We start from the raw sequence: 14,559 nt of genomic DNA on the forward strand, positions 1-14,559 counted from the left end.
GACTACCAGACCAGATAGTGTGCCACGGGCAGGGCATCACAGCTGCTATGGCAGAATGTCAAGTCCAGGCCCACAAATAATGCTACAGGCCACGGACCTCATTACGACCTTGACGGAGGGATTTCCTTCATCACAAATGTGACGGATATCTAATCAGCCGTATTAGGATCTCCCTAGAATATAATGGGATCCTAATACGGCAGGCGGGATATCCGTCACATATGTGACGGATGAAACCCCTCCGTCAAGGTTGCAATAAGGCCCAACATTTTTACACACCTGTTTGCAGCTGTTGACATGACAGGCGCTCAAAGCTTTTGAGAAGTTTTGCCCAGTAGTACCATATTAAGGTACCTACAACTTGTGCCTTCGCCGTGCACAGTTTTCTTATCAATAATTTTATTGCAAATGTTACAGTGATATCAATAATGATCTCACCACAGATGTCATGAGTGATGTAATATCCGGGGTAATAAGCAGTGCATGGCAAGGGCGCAAGTTATAGTTACCTTAGGCATGAATTATATCTTGAAATAATTCTAACTATAATGGCTGAATTTCAGTGATTTTATGCGTGCAAATTCAGAACCTAACTGTAACTTCCTTGTAGCCTTTGATTTATTAGTGAATTTCTAAGTTTTGTTTTAATTGTATTTCCTAACTATACTGTCCCTATAACCTTTGTTTTTTTCAGTGAATTTCTAGTTTTTTTAATGGTAAGTGAAATGCCCATCACAATGCACGGTGGAGGGAAGTTGGATGCAGGGCCTGGCCTGTCATTGTGCTGTCCCCACCCAAGCCTGCTGCTCCTGTCCCCCTCCTCCTTACCATCCACTGTCCAAGTCCATACCCCAGCTCCATCATTACAGCTCTGTGTGGTCGTTGTTCTTCCACTGCCCTCTCTGCCTGCCTGAACAGTTATCTTGCTGCCCCATCCACCCCTTCTCAACACTCTGTTGTCCAAGTCCATGCACCAGCCTTCTCTCTTGTGCCTGCATAATCCGATATGCTGCTACTGCCCACCATTTAGCTTGATGCCCCTGACCACTCCTCCTGCCCTTCGTTTTTCCAAATCTATACCCCCTCATTGCACTCCTGCCTAGCCTCTGTGCTTAGCGTGCTGTGTCTCCCCTCCTTGCCCCTGCTCCCTCCTTTTTGCCCACCGTGTTCCATGGACCTGTCACTACCCTATCTACTCTGAGTGTTCTTTTGAGATGCCACTGCCTCACCCACCTGCCTCGCATGGTCAGATGACAGTTGTCTGTCCCTGCCACCTCCACGCTGCTTGTCTGAGTTCCATGTCCCTATTCCCTCCCTCCTGTCCTCCATAGTCCATTTTGTTGCCACTCCCTTCTGCCCTCCATGCTCCGCTGTACTGGAACTGCTCCTCCTGCCTAGTGCCACTTGTGGTCTATTGTGAACTGCCTTCACCTGTCCTCTCATGTCTGTGTCCAGTACCTACACATTCTTTCAGTTATCTATGGTCCTTTATGCATGTCCCTGCCCCCTCCCTCTTGCCCACCATGGTCATTGTGCTGCCACTAACTTTCCAGTTTGCCACACATGCCCTTCTGTGCTGTCACAGACCCTCCCACCTGCCCTGCGTGGTCAGCTTGCTGCCCCTGACCACCTCCGATCTTCCCACTGTTGTCTGTGTATATGTTATTTTAGATGTACTGTTGTCCTCCATAGTGTCTTTTGCTTCCAGTACCCATTCTACCTGGTCAGCTTGCTGCTCTAGGCCTGCCCCCTGGTCCCCTGTCCTCCGTTTTCCATGTGCAGGCCCCTACCTCTTTTCTCCTGCATTGTCTGTTCCATTTTCTTGCCCCTGACACCTCCCTCCTGCCTTTCATGGCCCATTATGCTCTAACTGTCCATCTTGTCTGACTGGTATGGTCAGTATGCTGCCCTTGCCTCTTTCCCTTCTGCTCTCTTTTGTTCAAGTGCCTGTCCCTGTTCCCTCCCTATTGCTTTCTATGGTCGGCTGTGCTGCACTGCTGTTCCCCTTGCCCTATGTGGTGTACTATGCTGCTGCAACCCCTGATGCCTGCCCTGTAAGTTCAGGTTGGTGCCCTTGCCCATCTCCCTCCTGCCCTCTGTTATTTAAGTCCAAGTCCCTACCCCATTCCTCCTGCCCTCCATGATCCATTGTACCATACTTGCCAAAATTCTGAACTTGATAAGAGGGAGATTTTGAAAAAAAACACAGGGAATTGACTTTTACCACTGACTTATATTGAAAAAGAGATGTTATGCAGGAGACAGATAAAATGAAGCCTATTTGCATGTATGGTTGTACTGTCACTGCCTCTTCATTCTGCTCTCAATGGTCTGGTATATTGCCGCAGCCTCTCTTGACTGTTCTGCATGGTTGGTTTGTTGCCCCTACCATACATTGCGCTGCCACCACTCCTCCGACCTGCCCAAAGTGGTCAACATGTTGCCTCTCCACCCCCATCTCTGCCCTCAATTATCTGAGTCCATGCCCCTGACATCTGTCTCCCCACTGTATTCTAATGACCATCTAGATTGCTAACATTCTATATTTACTACAAAAGTGTGGGATGCCTGACATCATCTTGATGTGATTAAAACTGTAATACCTATAGCATTTTCTTTAGACATTTTAAATTGAGAGTGTCTTATTTCCCCAGAAATTATGGTTAGTGCACTAAGAAACAATAATGAGGATATATTTTATGAGTTTTTAAATAGTGGCAAAGAACTTTTATATTACTTGCTATCTTGATGTTTTTTTATCCAGCTGATCACTTGATTATGGGGGTCATTACAAACCTGGCGGTTGGTGATAAAGTGGCGGTAATACCACCAACCGGCTGGCGGTAAATACCACCAAATTATGACCATGGCGGAAACAGCTCAGACAGCCACTTTAACACACCGCCCGCCAGGGCGGAATCAACAGGCACCACGGTGGTAACCACCTACAGCCAGGTGTAAGACCATGTTCCGCCCACCATATTATGAGAGTCGAATCCGCCACCTTTTCCGGGGCGGTACCAATGACATCAAAAGCCTGGCGGAAACACTGCACAGAAGGGAAACGACTCACCTGTGGAGACTCAGGGAACAACCACGCCACCAGGGAGCCCAAGCTGCATGTCTTCCCGTGCTCTTCTACGTGCTGCTCCATTATGAACACCAACGATGGCAAAGACGACCACAGTGAGTACATCTGCCTAGCACACAGGGGAGGGAGGAAGGGAGGAAAAAGTGAGTGACACACCCCCAACACCACACACACAAGCAGATGCAGCAACATAACATACTGACCTCCTACCCCTCAGGAATAATGCAAGGACAACTACAATAGAGTACAAAGAGTGTAATAAGATAAAATAGTAGCAATACGTGCATCCAAATCATAAAGTTTATACATATTTACAAATGAAGGGACACTGCCCAGTCCTCAATGTTCATGGGCCACATTACAAAGTCCAAGGCCCCACTTTGCTCCTGCAACAACACGGAGAGAACACTGCAGGGGCATCAGTTAGAAAATAGGCAGGCACCTAGAGGGATATGGAACGGGGGGCACCTCAGTCGGAAGATGGTACAACGCCACTGGTCCTGGAGGGGGGAACATGCCCATTGCTTTGTCCTGGGGAGTGCAAGGCCACAGTTTCTCAAGTGAGTGACTTGCCCACATGCTCTGGAGTAGGCAACATGCCCATTGCTTGGTCCTGGGGAGTGCAAGGCCACATTTTCTCAAGTAGATGGCTTCTCCACTGGTTCTGAAAGGGGCATCATGCCCAGTGAGCTTCATCCTGGAGAGGATGGGGTGAGTGGATGACATCTCCACTGGTTCTGAAGGGGGCATTGTGCCCTGTGATGCAGATCTTGGGGGGTGCAAGGTCACAGTGTCTCAGCTGGGTGTCATACGCACAGGATTTGCAGGGACCAGGCCGCACAATATCCCATGGATGCAGGACTACACACTGTCCACCAGCGGTGACGGCCGTCCATTGGTGGCAGTGGTAGTGGTGGTGCTGCTACTGCTGGTAGTGGTGGGGGGAGGCTCAAGCCCATCCCCTGCAGCCTCAGATGGCTGCCCACTGGTGCTGGTGGTGGTGCTGGTGGTGGTGGGACGCTCCAGCCCATCCCCTGCAGCCCCGGATGGCTGCCCACTGGTGCTGGTAGTGGTGCTGCTGGCAGAGCTGGTGGTGGTGGGGGGGGAGGCTCCAGCCCATTCCCTGCAGCCTCAGACAGCTGCTCCACCATGGTTTGTGGTGGGGTCTCCAACTGAGTCCCAGCAACAGACCCCTTGTCTTCACTGCCTGCTGGTGCAGGCCCCTTTCCCTTCCTGCCAGCAGCTGAGGCTGGCTCTTTGCCCTTCCTACCTGCAGCACCTGGGTCTGGCTCCGTGCCCTTCCTTCCTGCAGCACCTGGGGCTGGCTCCTTGTCCTTCCTTCTTGCAGCACCTGGGGCTGGCTCCTTGCCCTTCTTTCCTGCAGCACTTGGGGATGGCTCCTTGCCCTTCCTTCCTGCAGCACTTGGGGCAGGCACCCTTTCTGTCTGGCTGGCTGGTGGCCGGGGTTCTTTTCCACCTGGAGTTACTGGGGACACTACTGTGCCGGTGGAGTGGGTGGCTGAGGTGCTTGACTGGGTTTTGACCACCCTGGCCTGACGTGAAGGACAGGGGGTGGGGTAGGGAAGAGGTCAATGGTGGAGAGGAAAATCATCTTAGGGACATTGGGGCGAGAAGAGGGAGATGGTTTAGGAGTGGAGGAAGAGGGAGTGGTTGTAGGAGGTGTCAGTCTGCTGTGTTTGGGTGCAGGTGCATTGGCTGGATGCTGTTGTGATGTGGATGGCTGTTGGGTGTTTGAGTGCTTGCCTTTGTGTACTTTGGGAAGAGGGGGCAAAGACACAGTGGGTGAGGACACAGTGGATGTGTGCATAGATGTGGGGGTGGTGACTGCCAGTGAGGGGTGTGTTTTGATAGGTGTGCCTTTGATGGGGGTAGTGGATGAGGATGTAGTGCATGCAGGTGTGAGTGGAGACGCAACTGGGAGGGAGGTGGACAAGGAGGAGGCGGGGCCACAGTGGAGGCAGTGGACGTTGGTATATCTGCATCTGGATGGTGTCTGTGTGAGTGCCTGTGGGATTAAGTGGGGTGCTTGTGTTTGCCATGTCCACTCCTGTGTGTTGTCCTGGGTGCCTGCTCGTCAAACTTTGTGCTTGGGATAGGTTGTGGTTGAGGGGAATAGTATTCAGTGGAGGAAGTTGGAGGGGGGAGGGTGGAAACAGGACAATGGCTACTATCAGAGAGGAGGCCAGAGCCTGAATTGATCTCTGTTGGGCAGCCAAGCCAGTGTGAATGCCCTCCAGAAATACATTGGACTGTTGCATTTGGGCTGCCAGCCCCTGGATGGCATTCACAATGGTTGACTGCCCAACAGAGATGGATCGCAGGAGGTCAATAGCCTCCTCACTCAGGGCAGCAGAGCACACTGGGGCAGGGCCTGAGGTGCCTGGGGCGATCAAGATGACTACCATTCTGGGTGAGCGGGCTGAGGGGCTGCTGGGAGGGCAATGCTGGTACGGTGGTGGTGGCTGTAGCTGGAGTGGGCACAGAGGTGTCGGCCACCACCAGGGAGCTTCCATCGGAGGAGGTATCCGTGTCCGAACTGTCCCCTCCAGTCTCCGCCGTGGTGCTCTCCTCACCCTCCATCCCACTGGTGCCCTCACCGTCGGTGGATTAGGCCTCCTGGGTCATGTGGGATGCAGCTCCCTCCATCCCCAATGCCTCTGCTCCTCCGTCAGATGATCCTAATGCACATAAAGACAGGATGACAAAAAAAAGGGGGGAGCGAGTCAAAGGATACACTTGGTCAGTGGCGGCACCAACACCACCGTTGGCGTACACAACACACTCACACACAGGGAACAGCCCTACGCACTAGGCAGTGCACTACCAGTTACAATGCTAGTCACCAGGTCATGGGTAGGGACACATACCACCAACTGCAACATACCTGAGACCCACACACCCCTTCCCAGTAGTGGATGCCTACTAGCTAGGTTGGAGGAATTTCACATCAGAACCCTGCCCAACATTGGACCTACTCTGCAATGTCAGGCCTGACCTAGGGGCACCCACAGGCCCAAATCCCACAACCGGATACCACCCCACCAGGTGTAAGTAGTAATGAAGGGCACTGTACTCCCCCCTTGTTGCTGCTGTGATGCCCCCAAGCGTCATCAGGCTCCAGATAGGCCACCGCCAGTATGCAGGCCATCGGGGGGGTCAGGGTTCGACGGGCACCCCTTCCTCGTTGGGAGGCCATCCCCAGCTGGGCCTCCACTGTCTTCTGTGCCCAGGGTCTCAGGTCCTCCCACCGTTTCCGACAGTGGGTGCTACACCTGCCGTAGACCCCCAGGGTCCGCACGTCCTTGGCAATGGCACGCCATATACCCTTCTTTTGATGGGTGCTGACCTACAGAAGAAATATACACAGGGAAAGGTATTATTCCGATCGTCCTGCCTGTTACACTCATGGCCCACCATGCCCCTTCCCATCCCCATTAGCACAGACATGGGCCGGCATACATGCTGCACACTGCCCAGGGCCCATCCACCAACCCCCCAACACGAGGCCTTCACATACACCACTCCATGCATTCATGTCCCATGCATCGTGCTCACAATGTACTCACCTGTTGGTCTGGAGGGCCATACAGCAGTCGGTACTGGGGTAGGACCGCATCCACCAGTCGCTCCAGCTCTGCCGAGGTGAAGGCAGTGGCCCTTTCCCCAGTAACACGTGCAATGGTAGGTTCCAGACACAGGTCACAGCAGCACTTACAGTGTAGGTCCTCTCCTGTTATAGGTCAGGTAGCAAGTGAGTGAACAGATAGAAAATGGTGGTCACGTCGGCTACGGTGCGTACCGTCACCACCGGCGTACATCACCATTGGCCACTGTACCCCATAGTGCCCAGTGATAACCAACGAGGAGTTGCACGGCGGTTCTCAACCGCCTCCCACGACGGCACATAACATCAGCGGAATTAGCTCATTCCCACCTGTCCCTCCATACTGGACAGGCAGACGCCATTTCAGAGGGGAGCAGGCCATGGATCTTAACTGCGTCACAGTCACAATTTCACATTCTGGACATATGCCACCAAAATATTGGAACAATCACAATATGCATTGAACTGTAGTGGTTGCAATGTACAGATAATGACCAGCTGCTCACTCTTTTACCCCATAGAATGCAACCGCTGTGGATGAATAGGAGATGGAGACATCCCCCGTGTACAGACCCCTGGTGGACTTGGCAACAATGGAAAACAGGCACATTATCCTCACCTGTAGACTGGACAGGGCCACAATCACAGAGCTGTGTGCCCAATTGGAGCCTAACCTAATATCTGCTATCCTTCACCCCGCTAGGATCCCCCCCTCTTGAGCAAGTCCTATCTGTGCTCCATTTCTTGGCAACTGACAGTGGGCTTGACAGCAGGAACGTCACAGCCTATGTTCTCAAACATGCTGACTAGAGTGTTATCCGCCCTGATTAAACACATGTGCAGCTACATAGTTTTCCCCCAGGTGGAGGATTTGGCCACAGTGAAGGCTGACTTCTATGCAATAGGACATATCCCCAACATCATTGGTACGATTGATGGGGCACATATTGCATTGGTCCCCCCCAGCAAAATGAACAGGTCTTCAGAAATCGTAAAAGTAATCACTCGATGAATGTGCAGATGGTGTGTTTAGCGGACCAGTACATCTCCCATGCCAATACTAAGTATCCAGGCTCAGTGCATGATGCTTTCATCCTGAGGAATAGTAGCATCCCAAATGTGATGGCCAACTCCAGAGGCACAGGGTGTGGCTAATACGTGAGCCCTGGTACCTACCCAGTGGATGTTGGTCTATGGGTATGTTGTGGGCCATAAGGGTTAGTGTGTGGCTAACAGTTGTCCCTCAATATTTGCAGGTGACTCTGGTTACCCCAACCTCTCATGGCTATTGACCCCTGGGAGGAATCCCAGTATAAGGGCAGAGGAACGTTACAATGAGGCACATGGGCTTACAAGAAGGATAACAGAAAGGACCTTCGGCCTCCTGAAGACCAGGTTTCACTGCCTCCATCTAACAGGTGGATCCCTGTGCTACTCACCCAAGAAGGTCTGCCAAATCATCGTGGCATACTGTATGTTGCACAACCTTGCCTTGCGATGCCATGTGCTTTTTCTGCAGGAGGAGGAGGCTGGAGATGGCCGTGTGGCAGCAGTGGACCCTGGGGACAGTGAAGACAAGGAGGCAGAGGATGAGGATGAGGACAAAAGAAGAGCAGTTATTCATCAATACTTCCAATGATGCACAGGTACGACAGTGTTATCTCACATTTCATTGACAGTTTGATGTGTGACATTGTCACTTGCAGGCTGTGAATTCCTACTTCTATGCCCACTCACTGTACCCATTGGCATCTCTTGATGCCCCACTATTGCTCCTGGTGTGTTCAGTGCAGCCAGCTACAGGTCTTTCCTATGTAAACAATACTGTACATTTGAAATACAATGTTTGAACCTTGTTAAACAAATACATTTTGAAATCATTTGGCATACTCCATACTTGTATTTTTCCAAAGTGTGTTTACTGCAGTGCTCTGATGACAAGGGGGAAGTACAGTGGGCTGGGGTGACGATGGAGGAAAGTCCAGGTTCGAGTCCAGTCTATTTGTAGCACAGGTGCAGTGTCCAAGGGGGCATAGGAAGGGGAGCAATGGCAGTTCAAGGTGGACAGAGTGACTGAGTGGGACACAAGTGTGACAATCAGGAGAGTCTTATTTCCTGGTGGGGGGTCTTGGCAATAGTCTGTGGCTTCTGCCTGGATCGCAGGGAATGTTTGCGCGGTGGTTCTCCTTCTACAGGGGGAGGGGTACTGGTAGCCTGTTGGTCCAGTGGTGGGGCCTCCTGTCTTCTAGTGGCAGCGGAGGTGGAGGGCAGTTCAGTAGTCCGACTAGTATCAGGGGCCCGCTGTTGTGCCACTGCCTCCCTCATAATGTTGGCCATGTCTATCAGCACCCCTGCAATGGAGACCAGGGTGGTGTTAATGTCCTTCAAGTCCTCCCTGATTCCCAGGTACTGTCCCTCCTGCAGCCACATGTTCTCCTGCATCTTGTCCAGGATCCGGCCCAGCGTATCCTGAGAATGTTGGTTTGCTCTCAGGATCACGGTGAGTGCCTCCTGGAGGGTCGGTTTCCTGAGCCTGCCCTCCCCCATCACACAGCAGTCCTCCCAGCTTCTCTGTTGTCCTGTGCCTCTGTCCCCTGAACGGTATGCCCACTGACCCAAGGTCCCTGATTGTCCTTAGTTTGTGGTGTGCCCTGGGGTCCCTGTAGTGGTGGATACACTGCTGATTGACATGTCCTGGGGACAGAGGTATGGGCCCGCAGGGTGGGTGCTGTGGTGGTGCTTCCTGAGGGGGGAGGCTCTGTGCTGGTGTGAGACTGTCCCTGGGTAACTGGCTGTCCAGATGTCCCTGATGGGCCTGGTTGGTCATCCAGATCCAGGCGACCAGAACTGCTGTCATCACTGCGTGCCTCTTCTGTGGGGGGACTGGATGTTGCTGGCACCTCTTCTCCGGTGACATTGGCTGGGGTACCTGTGGGGATGTAAATGCAGTGTTATTGTTTTTGCGTGTGACATATTGTGCATGGGTGGGTTGCCCTCTATGGTTGTTATTGCCCTGGCAGCTTTGCCTTGTGTGAGTTGTTATTTGATGGGCTAGGTGATTCTCTCTAGTGTGCATGCTGTGGTGATAGGTGTCCATGCATGTCTGTGAGGGGTGTCCATGCATTGGTAGAGCATGGAGGGCTTGGCATTGGGATGAGTGGGTTGTGATGGTGGTGTGTGTGGGAAGTGGTGCAGTGATGAAAGTGAGGGTAGGGGTGGGGGTATGTGGTGGAATGCATGATAATAGTATAGAATTGACTTACCAGAGTCCAGTCCTTCTGCGACTCCTGCCAGGCCCTCAGGATGCATTATTGCCAAGACTTGCTCCTGTAGTTTGAATTGTCCAATGTGGGGTTGTTTTGTATGTGTGTGTGTATTTTGAGCACGCCGGTATATACTGCCAATGGTTTTCGTGGGTCATAATGTTGTGGGTGTAGTTCTGTTGGCGTAACGGTGTGGGTTTGGATACCACCAGTTTATCACTGACCTTTGGGTTGGCGGATTTGTGTGTGTGGCTGAATAGTGACAGATTGTGTGTGTGTCGTAATATGGTTAGCGGATATCCGCTGCGGCTGCGGTATGTTGGCAGCAGTCCACATGGCGGTAAGTGGAATTTACCCCCAATGTCATAATGAGGGCCTATATGTTATACTTAGGGTAGAGAATGCGACAAACATAGACATTCACTTGAAAACCAAAGGTTACAGGGATGTGATAGTTAGGTTCAGATTTTACACGCATAAAAACACAGCAATTCACCTGTTCTATTTAAAGTTATTTCAATTAACTATAACTCGTGCCCTAAGGTAACTATAACTTGTGTCCCACCATGCACAGTTTTTTATGAATATTTGTACAACAGATTTTACAATGAGATTGTCAATGATGTTATGAAAGATGTCATAAGTGCTGTAATATCTGAGGTAATTAGCAGTGCATGGTGAGGATGTGAGGTATAGTTACCTTAGTGCATGAGTTACAGTTATTTGAAAATACTCTAACTATAAGAGGTCAATTTCTATGGGCCGGTACATTTAAAATGTGAGGCTAACTATAATGTCCCTGTAACCTTTGTGTTTTTTTAAGGAAATATATATATATACATATATTCATTTATACATGCATCTATCTATCTGTCTATCTATCTATCTATCTCATATATATATATATATATATATATATATATATATATATATATATATATATATATATATATGTATATATATAAAACATATTCACTAGGGTATTCATCAGAAAACCAACTTCAAGGGAGGTACATGAACATTTAAAAGCCAAGTCATGAAAGAAATTCATAAGATATAAGATGTAAAATGAGAAGCCCAGGTACAAGGTCAAATCGGGCTGTTTCCACAATCATGAATGTTGGGGGGTGTAAATGGAAACAACCACATTTCAAGCCGTTGTTATTGTCCATAAAACATTTAATAAAATACTGGTTGAGTCCCCGTGATTCTGCACACAGATCGAAGTAAAAGTGCTGGGTCTTCAGGGGCTCAGGGGTAACCAAAGAGAGGTAATAAACAAGGGATGGAGAATGTTTCCCTATAATGTGTAGTAACATATAAGCGCTCATCGTAGAATGATAGTATTCCTCCAACGTTCAACAATATACACATTAGAGAGGTTCAATGATAATTGTCCCTGGTCGTCTAAAAAGTGCCAGTCTTAAAGTGGTACTGATGCAAGACGTAAAGTGCAATCTGTTCAGGGAATAGTGCAAAAGAGTTCAATAAGGTTCTGATGCATGAGGAATAACTTACTGTGCAGCTGTGCACAGTTGGCTCCTACTACATAACGTATGGCTCTGCACAAATGATCATCATCCTAGCTCGCCCACAATTAAGTAGTTCCATGGGTTTATTTAGTGCAAAACTGTTAGGGCATCTATTGTATAAAGTACTATATTTCATTATTCGAGATCTGTCTGGATTTCCCCATAACTGAAGACTGTCCCTTGTTACATAGACCTCCTCATAGAAGTATGGTGCAAAGTAGGCAAGGAAATGTGCAAGGTGCTATCAAAGTGACTGTGCAAAAGGCCTCATTACCAAAGGAAGGAGAGGTTGCAAAGTACAGTTCTATAATTATTAGCACTTCTCCAGATTCATGATGTAAGCGCCACATACCAAATTAGCTCATTGGTATGGCATGCATTCTGAACCTCTCATGTATAATTTCAAAATGTATACTGTCTCTGTGTTTCTCTTCTCTTTGTTTTTTTTTTTTTTATTGTTTTTAATGACACACAGCAGGGTACAAACCACACCTTAAAGCTTCACCAGCTGCATCAATACAATTGAGCAAACACCAATTCATTAAACATTAGAGATTACAAATTATCCTCTAGACCCTTTGAAGCAATGATGACAATGGGGCCCATATTTTCAGTCCCCTTTTTCTACCAGCTATGCCCTTAGCCACATACAGGCAGGTTTATAGATAATATACAGATAAAAACCGCGCCAGCCATCGATTCCAAGATGGAGGGTCGGGTTTCAGCCAATCTGATGCAATACAGCCACACACTGCTGACATAGCTAGAAAAAGAAAGTATTGCGATTGATTTCTACTAACTGTCTCATCAACCCCTAGCAACACCAATTGTGATGAAAGAACTATATCCTGTCACAGGAGTTTTGCCAAAAAAATTGTAATGTCACTTACAAAACCTAATAATTTTTCACATCCAAAAAACATTTGCCACAAATCCACCTTTGTGCAACTACAATGTGGGCAAATGATACCCTCTGTCCTACCCCATCTAGCTAGTTTGGCAGGTGTGTAATATAAGTTAAACAGTACTTTATAATGCTGTGCTTGCGGTCTAGCCGACAGTAACACATTGAGCCATGTCTAAAGAATCTAGGACCGCGCTTTTGCTTGCCCCTATCCGCCGCTCCCAATTCTTAGTTTGATTTCCCAGATCATCTTGCATAACATCTAATAGTAGCAGATAGAGATTACTAATGGTGCAGCATGTTGCATTCCATAAAACGTCCATTAGCCTGATCTTTTGCCCACAAAGATTATCCTTGGATATGGTTAGCAAGAAGTTTCTTATCTGCAGGAATTTAAAGAAGTCCCTGCTATCCAAGGAAAACTCCTCCTTCAGGTCCTCAAAGGCCTTTAATTGCCCATCTTTTTCAAAAAAATCTCCCAGCTTCAGGATCCTACAATTAATCCATTTTAAGCAGTAATTACCCTTAAAAATCCCAGGGAGCATAGGAGGATTCAAAAGTGGCATATAATAGCAGACCTGACCAATGCCAACCCTCAGTTTAGTCTGAGCCCAGACTTGAAAAGCAGCCCTAATCATCTTAAATTTAAACTTTCTTAAAATAGCTAGGTTCAACTATTCTTAAAAAGGCAGCATCAGTCAAGTCGCCCCAGATCAATGTGTATATAGAAGGAAGAGTTTCTATTGATGCTCTGCCAAGATTTCGAGATGAGCATAATGTCTGGGCATACTGTGAAACAGCCACCAGATAATAAAGCCTAAAACTGGGAAGTGCCCAGCCCCCTCTTTCTCTTGGTAATACTAAATACCGAAGAGCCCGCTGCATTTTAGAGAAGGACTATATAAAATTACTGGTCAGATCCTCCATTTGTTTAAACCAATCCTGGCCTATTTCAAGCGGAATGTGCCAGAAAAAGTACAACACCCTGGGTAAAAAAAGGCATTTTAATCACATTACAGAGCCCTATTAGTGAGAGCTGTAGATTATTAATGCGGTGCAGTTCTTTTTTGGCACTAGCTAGTACCGGAGCCAAGTTAATACTCACTACTTCATCCAGATTAGGTGATAGCCTGACCCCCAAATACTTAACCTGCATTGCCTTACGCACAAACTCCAAATCTATCCAGACGTTAATCATAATTTGACATTTAGCATTGTTTAAAAGATATCCAGAGACTCTCCCAAATTGTTCTGTCTCTTGTTCTATCTCTGCCATTGCAGTTACTGGGTTGGGAGTTACGACTGCTATGTCATCGGCATAGGCAAGTATTTTGGTACTCCCACCTACCATTTCCAGTGACTTAATTGCTCTGTCATCTAGCAGCATCCTAATAAGTGGGTCAATGTATTAAGCAAATAGCAATGATGAGCACAGACACCCCTGACTTGTGCCCCTCAAGATGAGGATAGGCTCTGACTCCGATCCTGCCTTTGTAATTTGGCCATCGGATTACAATATAAATTCTTAATAGCCCTAATGAAACCTGGCCCGATATTATTTTTACGCAGAACAGCCCACAAGAATGCCCCATGCACCCATCAAAGGATTTCTCTGCGTCTAGCAAGATCACTGTCATAGGTCCCTTTGCCACTCCCACGGCATCCAATAGTGCAATCACTTGTCTAACATGATAATCCCTACCATTCCCAGGGATAAACCTATGTTGCCATGGAGAGACTAGATTAATAATCACTGAACTCAGCCTAGTAGCCAAAACTTTAGCATGGAGTTTTGCATTACTGTTTACTAAGGAGATGGGGCGGTATGAACCAGGCAGCCGTGGATCCTTTTCTTTTTTAGGAAAGACTATCATGTTTGCCTCCAGCCACGATACAGGTGGTTGAGACCCTGCTTGCACACCCAAAAATAGAGTGAGGAGCTCTTCCCTTAATTCCCCAAAAAAGACTTTAAAAAACTCAAGGGGGATCTTTTCTGGGCCGGCAGCCTTGCCACTTGAAAGGGCGTTGACAGCTATTCTAATCTCGTCCGTCAGAGGGGCCTCTAACTTACTTTTTTCCTCTTCATGCAGCTGTCCCACTGAGATATTAGCTAGATTCTGGTTAATCTCATCCTCTTGCGGGTA

The sequence above is a fragment of the Pleurodeles waltl genome, chromosome 5 (assembly GCF_031143425.1).
Source record: "Pleurodeles waltl isolate 20211129_DDA chromosome 5, aPleWal1.hap1.20221129, whole genome shotgun sequence".
NCBI lineage: Eukaryota > Metazoa > Chordata > Amphibia > Caudata > Salamandridae > Pleurodeles > Pleurodeles waltl.